Raw genomic sequence first — 11,119 nt, forward strand, 5'->3', positions numbered from 1 at the left:
GCAGTGTGTGTGTTGACTTGAGAGGGAGTTGGGGGGGGGACAGTTTTGCCAGATAGGAACTTACTCTTGGCTTGAAGTGGATTAAATGAGAAGGCTTTAATGCCTGCATGCTTCAGTACTGAACCCAGGGAGCTTCACTGACATTGCTAGCTGTTAATAATAAGGGAAAACTCGGTTTTTCTCATTCAGTTTTCTGGTCAAAGTGAACAGTGTTACAGTGTCACTAGCAACCAAAGTATTTCAAGCATACTAGCCACAATGACAACATCAAGCCAGTTTCACTAAATAAAACTTTCAACATCTTGTCTTCAGTTACTGGACAGGTATTGTCATTCAAAAATAAGAATAGAAGAAATCCGGAATTACTTGAGCTTTCAGCATCAGTAGATCTCAGTGCTGGTATTATCTGTTTTAAAGGTTCACCTTTAACAGCATTGCGTTAAAAATAGCACAGGCAGTGTAAAGAAAATAAATCTGGTATTTTTGGCAGATGTCACATTTAGGAATGAAAATGTTTTCTATTAAATGTCACAATGGCAGGGGTAAGCCTAGTGTATTGGTATCAAGTTATATCAACCCAAGAGTAAATATAACAATTGCATGTCATCTTAAAACCGGTTTCAAAATTACTGCTATCCCTAAAAATGTATTGGAGGAATTTATTTAAAAAAGAAACACCCAGTGGTTTCTGACAGAAAAATGTCTGTCACTCATACAAATAACAAATCTACTAAGTTATGGAAATAAATACATTGAGAATCCCAACTGTATCTATAATTTACAGGTGTAGAAACATTGCATTTTCTACATGAACCTCATCTTTGCAGATTAACCTTTGTGAAAATATGTATTATGATCTGTGGAACTGGAGTTTTACAAATCATCCAGGCAGAGAATAACAAAGCACTATTACTGGCAGGTTTCCCATTAACACTACAGTGAGAATGATAGAGAAGAACAAAGATAAAACTCTGAAATAACCATTTTACACACCAAGCAGTCCCATGAGTGAGATGATACAGTTAACTACAGTGTTATTGGTTGGACATTGCTGTTCGGTAGCGTCTTTCATTTTAAGTCATGAATGCGTGTTTCCAATGCTTCCGCAGAAGCTAGTTATAAAAAAAAAAAAAAGACAAAGGACTCCAGAACCCAAAATGGCATTTGAGGCACATAGTTACCATCTTCAACCACCTAAATTAGAAATACAATTTCCACTGCTGTTTTCAAAGTACATCGTGTATCCACATTTGTCCTCAAAGGATTGCTATTCCATCTAAAAACAACACCTCAGCACATTATCCATCATTACCGCTGTGAATCATCTTGTTGTAAATAACGGACACCACTATATATTACAGGCATGTGGCAAGTATTAGCGCTAATGACAATAAGAATTCCCCTGGGATAGAAAAAGCCCATATGCACTCTTGCTTAGCTAGGCAATAAGAGGCAACGCGCTGAGCTGAAGAGCTGAAAACGTACGCTCTGCAAGGCGTTAGGCCTGGAGAGAGGGGTTTTAAGTTACAATAATCAAGATTTATAAATCTGCATTTATGTAAATGGGCATTAAGTGCAAAGCAGCAAGTGGCCACTTCACCAGTGCACCGCAAACTCAGCAACCCTTACCACCCCCCCTTCTTCATACGCCATACTACTTAATATTTCAAGGCTGCTTTGACAAAGCTATCTATTTTACTCCCAGGGCCCAGGATATAATGCAACAATACCAAACTAATTTGTCTGGAGATTCTAGTTTTCTTATTTTTTTTTTTTTTTTACAGCAGATGGATTCTCTAAGCTGGTGGGCTGATATTAACAGCCTTACCTTATAATAAATCAGAAAAGCCAATATGCTTATCTCCAGTTGGGATCCATCTCCACTCAAATTCCATACCAAGTCCAGCATCACGTTCAAGCGTGCATTAAATGCATTTAAACTAGTAGCTGTCTAAACCAAAGGCCCAGAACCAAAAGCAAAAGGATGAGAAGGCTGATTTGAATTTGTATCAAACACATTGCATCTCCACCGTGAACTTGTAGTAAATTAACTTGCAACACGTTATACATCCCCAATCATCTCAATGTTCTCACACTGACCTGTATAAATCCTTATAAAATCTTATAAAATTCCAGTTTCAGCTACTTCAGCTAACCTTACAGCATTTAGGATTACTTAATGTTCATGTTAATTTGTTCTACAGTTCCTGTAGAGAGCAGCTTCTTCTAGATTTTGGTTCCAGCGCTGCTCTCAGCTACTTAACTCGTCTAATTACATGATTAACTGGATAAACGTAACACTGTAATATGTAATGTTCCCTGAATGAACAGCATATTGTGCATTAACTGTAAAACTAACACGCAAAAAAAAAAAAAAAAGTTAATTTAGTAATTGACAGTTCAGACAGAAATAGAAGAGACTGCACTCCAGGACTGGAATTTAACACTCCCGGTCTAGATAATGTGTGGGAGATAGAAAAGCTAAACAAATGCTTTGATGTATCATGGTAAGTGCAAATGTGAAATCATGGGATGCCAGGTTAAAATTATATAATGCAAAAAAGAAGACTTGATTAAGAAGATTTGTGCAATAACTATTGGTTATAACACAGTATGTACATGGCTACCCTGGAGAGAGTTCAAAGCTTGATAACTCCCGGACCTTGTCTTACACAGATAGGTTCAGGAAACTGAATCTCTGTAATCTCGAACACATACAAAGGAGATTCAATTCAGATATTTGAAATCCTGAAAGGGAGGGATCAAGTCAAACCAAAGGAATACTTCACTCTTACCACATATTAAATGAATTTAGGACTACAAATAGGAGGCACTTCTTTTCACAAAGAGCTGTGGAGGTCTGGTACAAGTTAGCCAGCCATTTGTTTCAAGTGGTCTCAGACCCTTAAATAATGTCTGGATATAATTCTGAGGTTGCTTAGATACTGAAAACTGAGTGAAACATAATGGGCTGAAAGGCTCCTTCTTGTTTTTAAGGTTTCTTATGTTCAAGAATACAGCTGCTGTTTTTGATGTCAAAAAACAAAATAAGGATTTCAGTTTGCTTTGCTCTGTGCCTTTTTGTTTATCCCAGTAATTTTTTTAGAAGTTCAGCACTTCAAAACCATCCTAAAAATTGTGCCAACATGAAGAGTCAATGATCTCTAAGTAAGGGTTCACGCAAACTTAAGCACGCCAAGGACGATGCGATTAGACACCAAAATAAAAATTGAAACAAATAAAATAAAGACAAACCTCTTTTTTGTAGAATAAAAGTCTTGAATTTATTCTGTTGATCTGTACATTAAACAGAGTACCAGGATTGTAGGCTGCAGCAGACACCAAAAAAATGATGCAAAGAGGCAAAATTAGTCACACATTCAGAGTGCAACAAACATTTGCCTTGGATAGTTTTCAAATGAAGAATCCAATGGAACGTCACTTCAGGTCAGTGCCTGAAGACTGACTGGCTCAGTACTACCCTTCCACCCTGCCTCTGAGAAGCCTACTGCCCGTTCCTGTGATAGTCCAACCTGGCAGGTAATCCATGGCTTTCTGCTTCAGCAGGACAGGAAAAGGGCAACCATTCACAGATCAGGCTCTTGTCCTCCAACACCGGTATGGATAAAACAAACAAAACAACAAAAATGAAGTAAACATCCAATGCTTGGAAATGGATTGGATCTGTGAAATAATTTTCATCCCCACAAGCTGACCTGAAAGACAACATGATCACGCAGCACTTCATGAAGACGTTCTCCACAATTTATATATTTTTTAAATTGACAGGTCAGAATCAGGAAAAGAAAACAATGTATTAGTAATAATTATACAAAATAAAATAAAAATTGTCTTATTTTTACATCTTAACCACTGTCAGAGCTTACATGACCAAGCTATACATAAAACATGGTCTTTCCTGTTCAAAAGGGGACCACTTTGGTCTAGTACCCACCCCCTACCCCACCCTAGCAACAGTTTGGTTGTACGCAATTATACATGAAATTCAAGTCAAGAATCGTAGAACAGGGTCCAGAAGATCATTCAAATTTAGGCAACAAACTTCAAAGTTGTGGATTCCACAACCTGTTCCTGAAGTTCTAGATATGTCCAATATGGATCAGCTAAAACCAGCTGATGTTTCAAATGATATGCAATGAAAATCCTGTAATATCTGGTAATTCAAAAATTATAATATCTACAGGTTTGAAAAGTTATCTGTGCAAATATCAATGATATGCAATATTAGGTTAATTGTATCCCATAACAAGGAGGGAGAATGACAGTTTAAAAGGAAAAGTACACTCTTCATAGATGCAAATATTTATTTATATTATGAAGTCATTAAAAATAAAATTGAAAGTTTTGCCAATTTTTACCGAATTGTGATGTCACTGGTCCTTGACATTCAGTATAATCTAAATAAGCAAAGGTAAAAAATATAAACAAGCCAAGGTAAGTCAAGTCTAAAATATTTTTCACCAAGGCATCATCACATCACATAACATATTTTGCATTAAAATATCAGGATTTTAAGTTATGAAATTGACAACACATGGACACTGGGGCTCAATGACATCACAGTGAGCTGCACATTCTGAACAAAATATATTCTGATCTGTTCAAGTTCTTTCAACTTTAACAAACCAGAGCATTTCATTTGTTAAATAATGTGAATAAATCTTTAAATCTGCAACATCTGTCAAATGTAGCTGTATATAGTCAAATTTGTGATTGAAACTGATTCAATACAAGAGTGGTCTTTTCCTTTAAACAGCTTAACTCTTTAGCTTCTAAAAATAAATTAAATGAAACTGATAAGCAGAGATGAGTACCTTATTTTCTACTTTATCTACTAAAGCATTCCACCATAAAACATACAGTTATGTGAGACTTCATGTATTATACACAACTCAGAAGCTAAAAAAAAATTAGAACCAGTTTTCAAATTTGAATTGTTGGTTTTCAAGCTATTTCAATTCACATTTTTGTCAATTTCATTTTACAAAGCTATACACCACTGTCATGAAGCAATACGTTATTTCATGATGTTTTACAAAAAATAAACCAATCCTCTCAATTGATGCATAAAAAAAAAAGTATATAAAATGTGCAAAATAAATGAAATTGAATAAAACAGCCACCTAATATTGAACCGGAAATTTTGAAATCTGTGAACTCTTGCTTAGTATAAAGCAAGGTGCTGAATGCCTCATTCCAGCTGTTTTTTGTTCGAAGTCTAAAAATTAGGTTGGTTTGATATTTCCTGGGATACTTTGGCTAGAATGGTATAGTTTAGTGTAGGAATTTCCATTTCTTTTCTGATATGAATTCAAGTGATATTCCCAATTAGTTTTCTAACAAATCAATTATAAAGAATAACTAAATCAAATGTTAAATTCAAACAAAAAGCTAGCACCACTGGAGAGAATAATGTCAACTAAGATTTTGGTTGGTACCATTATAACCAGAGAAAAATAACCATAAGAAAAGACCAGAAAAGTAACATTTAGCAGTGGTTTAGGGTATAATGGTATTAAAACCAAAAGCAACTTGTTTCTTTTGTCAATGGGTTATTTAAAAATAATCTTTAAAAAATCCTGATTTATTATTGTTTTTTAAATTTTGTAAATAAAGTAAAGTATTTTAATTAAATAAAGTTGGTGAGTTTGACTTTTAATCACCACAATCTCCTTCCCCTTCTCAGCTACTGATGCCACAAAGCTTTTGTTTAGTGGCTCCAGTGTGAGAAGTGGTAAATGTGAGCGAGGCGTAACCGTAGAGAACATGGGGACATGGTTCAAATCTAAATAAAGTACAATAAATTTGACCCATGCAATAATTATAATAATAATAAAAGACACATTGATTTACCATAGGAATAAGGCAAATGGCACAAACCGTAACAAAAGGTAATGGTCAGAATTAGAGAGAGCGGAACAATAGCCATAGAGTGGGTCTGTAAACTCCGACAGTGTGTGTGTGTGTGTGTGTATATATATATATATATATATATATATATATATATATATATATATATATATATATATATATATATATATGCCAGTTTGGTATGTTAAATATAACAAAAGGACTGGTCCAGAGCGAGTAGCAGGACATCATCAGATTTATAAAATCCCTATAAACTGCGTGGATCACAAATTGTAGGCATTTGTGTTCTATCTAGGATCTCCTCATATAAAAATATCACATCGTACTCAAATCGACTACACCCTACCCCCTTTTTGGCATCAGGTAAGACAAATAGATATTATTTCTAATAACTCTCTAGTGCCCAGAGAGCATTTAAGCACACACATAGCCACTATAAACCTTTGTTTTCTTTATCACACACACACAAAATAGGTCTCACTTTAGGGACCCTGCAGTGTCCCAGTCAAATAATAATGAAAAACATAGAATTTTAATAGCCGCAGAATCAATACTACCATACTGTGGTAACTGCAGAGAATTTGTCCTTGGATAAATGGCCCCAGACCTCTACAGGTACTACTGTGCAACTGTACTGTGCAAGTTAACACAGAAATATCCTCCCCATCCTTCTTACAAATGGCTCACATTAACATCTGAAGCTTTGGTTTTAGTTTTCAGTCTCAGTTCAGTGACATCAGATACTCAAAATGCTCTAACAGGACAATGTACAGCAAACCAAAAGAAATGATCTGGTGGCAAATTATTCACCATTTGTCTCCAATTGCCGATATAAGTCACAGCACCCAGTAAGGCAGGAGTCTTAGTCCTGGCCATGGAAAGCCCCAGGCCAGCAGGTTTTACAGGTCACTACGTATATCACTTATGTAATCAGACTCTGAAGCATTTCATTTTCATCAATTAAGTAGATAAATTCAAAAATTGAGAGATAATTTGGGAAAAAAAACTGCTAAATGTCCTTCAAGGAACAGAGCATATGAAATGAGCGAAATGAGAGACTTGATCAATAACCAACCTGTGTTCCCACAGGTTCTCCAGGACCAGGAATGGAGATCAGTGTTTTAAGGACAAAATATACTTCCTCTTAACATCTCCTCTGCTACTGATAATGAATAGTGTTAAATTAATGTAGTATATAGCCTATATTTAGCTGGATCAAGTCATGGTATCTTCTTCAAGGTGCTATATAATGTGTGCAATGTTATTTTAAGCTTTGTTTCTGTGCTGAGTGTATACAATAAAGTGCTAGATATGATGTCCACCTTTTTATGTTTTGCCTTTCAAATGACTGTCAAGCATCTTAATGCGCCTTGTTTCACCTACTTTTCACCATTGCAAGAAATATTTTGTAATTGCTAGTCAAAAAGCTGATGTCATAATTATTTTCTTGTATCAAGTTAAAATTATAACTTGTCAAAATTGCCAAAAAAAAAAACAAGTGGCATCAAGATTAAACTGTAGCTAGTACTCGTACTGGTTCTAATAATAGTAATAAAGTTAGTTAATACCTGAAATGTTTTGCACGTAAGCAATATTAAAATGAATTCAATTTGAAGACAGGAAATGAATAATGTATACATTTGTCACCAGATTCAAGCTTTCCTTTGGGAAACTATGAATATACAAGTGCTTTTACCACAATTCCATGTTTTCCCATCCTGTTTCCAAATTCTGCCATTTGTAAACCAGGATTCAAATTTCAAAACAAGCTAACAATGTAAGCCTACATTCTCAGAACAAAGCTTTTTTGTATTTCTAGAGAGAAACTATCAATTTAGGCCTCAAACATCTGCTAACCTTTCTAGGGATCAGAAATAGTCCCGAGAGAAAAATAAACAAGTGCTGGGATGGCAGACTAAGTGAGAATAGAAAGGGGTAAAATTTGTCGTAACAGCAAGATCAACCAAAAAGATACATTCCCCAAAACCATATCCTCACTATTTCCAGTCAAAATTAACGTGCTTTATCGCACACATAGACACCATAAGCATCACTAGTTTTTAAGTTTAAAATACAGTATATCATCTTTAAAATCCTCTCCATCACGATTGGAGAATAATTCAGTTGGGTTAAAAATGACAAAGTTAAACCAAAGTTTTATAAATACTGCATGGAGATGCTTAAAATTGTGTATTATTATTATAGGAATAATATATTACTAGAGGAGTTAACAATGGATTCCATTTTCCAAATGTGGCATCTTCCTGCTGCCTGCAGAAGTTAGATTCTTCCGCTTGCCAGAAGAAATTATCCACATGTAGTCAGTCACTAGAATATAAATGAAAAGCCAAACCAGTCTGGTGCAATATTACGATAATGGCTAAAATCATATATATATATATATATATATATATATATATATATATATATATATATATATATATATATATATATATATAGACACACACACACACACACATCTATAAATAAAACTTTGGTTTGACTATGAATAACCCACTACAAAGCATATTTCAAGTGAAGGGATTCAATCCCCAAAGTTGTTTTTGTTTTTTCTCCATGATGCATATTGCTGAGAGCAATTATTACCGCAGTGAGGCCATTAAGACATTTATAATAATGGTTCTTATCAACAAAGCATTCCATTATGGAACTGCGTAAAGTCCTTAACCAACTGGTTAAATCTCCACATATTGATGATTCAAGTTATTTAATTTTACCTGTTGTTAATAGTGGCAGGCCAATTAAAGAGGAGATCTATTTGCAAATGTGAAACAAACACACAGGATAACACATAGCACTGATATATCACAACCAGTGAATGTGTGGGGTGGAGAAAAAGGAGGGAAACAAACAAAAAAACAAAAATAACCATTTTATAAAATAGGAGGGGTGTAATTGGACTAAAATTTAAATTTCCCTACATTAAAAAACAAAACAAAAAACTGATAATATAAATTATATACACAGTAACCAAAATCTTTAAAAGTGATAAGGATCCAATAACAGCAAGGAGAGGAGAGGAGAAGAAAGAAAAAAAAAAATCCGCTTGAAAGCCAGACCTGCAGGATGATCACAGTTAGAAATGCGGTCATAGTTCAGAATTTAATCCGCAGCATTTAGTTCTCTATTGCAGACAGCCAGTCAGCCCCTAAAAAAAAGCACTTTAAAAAGTTTTGGTGGCATGTCTTGTTAGAAGTTGTCACTATACCTTACTTTATTCTAAATGGCATGCCTGCTGGAAGAAGGACGAACTCTTGATTCTGCCACTTGAGGTATTGAAAGAGGCACATTGCCACGCAGGACCAACTTGTGCCTAGAGCATTACAAGCCATCTGACAAAAGCCCTGGTAGCTCTCAAAGTGGTAGAAAAACAGCTGTGTTAAACTAGATCAAGCTTAATTAGAGTCAAAGTCTGGTTCATGGCATACACCTGAAAAACACATATTTCTTAGTTGTCGAACAATCTGCTGCACCTCAAGATCAAATATTTAAAATCACCGTCAACTAGAATAAAAATGTGTTTAAAAAAACAAACAAAAAAAACAGTTTTGAACTCACACCTTAATGCTTTTTGTTCAATTATCAAGATGTATTTGTTATGAAATGAAAAATTCAGCTAGTCTCAAGTTATTAATTTCACAGACTGAAGGTGATTTGAATCCAATCTGATTGAAAGTGGTGGCCATGGAGAAGCCCCTTATGAAAGCCTAAGAAGGCAAGCAAGAATACCATACTTTATTTCAGGCTGCAATTCTTATTTGTGGCAGATTGTGAGCAAAATGTTTCACAGTATTGAGTTAATCTGGATTTTCAAGTGACGCATATTTATTGCTCCCTTACTGAAGATCTGGATACCAAACAGCAAAAATAAACATCTATGGTCCGAATCACAGGAGCAGCTTGTACATTAAACTAAGACCCAAAAAGTCTGGTTCACCAAGAAATGCAGACTGTGTCAGAGATGTTAAAATGAAAAAAGCATCCAAACAGCACAAAGTTAATGAATTTATGCCACTGTAATACTGTGAAAAAACTTTTACGTAGGGCAAAGTAAAATAAGAGACTAACCGTGAAGGTTATTACATAGATTGTTCCCATGGCTAATGCAACTGACAAAATTATAGACAAAAACAAATGTCAATATTTGACTGAATTGTCTTTGGATGCTTTTTATTTACTTATTTATTTACTTTATCAGCTGCAATAGTAGAACCACAATTCTTGTCCCTAAATTGTACAGGTAGTGTGCAGTTTCTGAAAATGATGTACTGTCTTAAAACATGAATTCTAAAGTTCCCATCTGTTATATATATTGTCACATATATATGTTTTTTCTAATAAGAAAACCATTTGTTACTCCGCTCGAATCAGCACCGCGTAGAGAGCTGACACACATGCTGCTAAGCCAACAGTTTCTTTTCACACTGTGAGAACAGGGCAAACAGCAGAGGACTGATGCAGCTCTCACTGATCCCACTGAAGGGTTCACCAGTGACTGGCAAGACACAGGAGTCACTTGTGGATATCAATAAGAAGAAACCCTGGCTGACTCAAGCCCACACAACTCCACCTGGCATTGGTCAGTTGTATGCCCCCCCCGTAAGGAATCCTGGTTAGAGTCATACAGGATTTTTACTACTATTATTTAGTACCAGCACTGTCTGGATTTAGAGCTCAACATGCAGTTAGAGCAGGCTTTGTCACTAGAGCATGTCACAGCAGCCCATGGTGAAATATCTTATTAAAATAAATTAATTTGCACATGAGAAGAATAAGAAAAAAAAAAGTAGGTAGTTTGTCTTTTTATGTCATTGTTTCAATGTATTAAGTTGTTAATTAAATAGAACTTGGTTTCCAGAATTATTGCAATTATGAAGATATTGTAATGCATTTCCAATGCTTTTACAGCTTTAGGTGAACTGTACTCTTATGTAACTTTGAGTTGTAATAATTCCGCTGTATGAATAGAGCTATGTAGAAGTAGGTCATGTTAACTATATGTTATTAAAGGTGCTATGGAAATCAAAGACTAAAAGACATAAATGTGTGATAAAACTGACTGAAGTAGTGCATTCCTAAATCATTCTACCTAGAGCTGTGTTGTCTTAAACATAGCATTCCCAGATGGTATTTGTATAGTAAGACATCCCCACTTTATAGTATAAAACATTAGTTAAAGGTTTTTTTTAAATCAGAAAACCTATGC

The 11,119-nt window shown here is 35.0% G+C and overlaps 1 protein-coding gene across 1 annotated transcript in view; it reads right to left on the reverse strand.

Annotated features, from left to right (window-relative positions):
* Nucleotides 1–11,119, reverse strand: part of agbl4 (AGBL carboxypeptidase 4) — a 764,316-nt gene that overhangs the window by 133,017 nt on the left and 620,180 nt on the right. The gene's annotated exons all lie outside the window — the stretch shown is intronic.

Source organism: Amia ocellicauda, chromosome 19 (genome assembly GCF_036373705.1).
Source record: "Amia ocellicauda isolate fAmiCal2 chromosome 19, fAmiCal2.hap1, whole genome shotgun sequence".
In the NCBI taxonomy this organism is placed as follows: domain Eukaryota; kingdom Metazoa; phylum Chordata; class Actinopteri; order Amiiformes; family Amiidae; genus Amia; species Amia ocellicauda.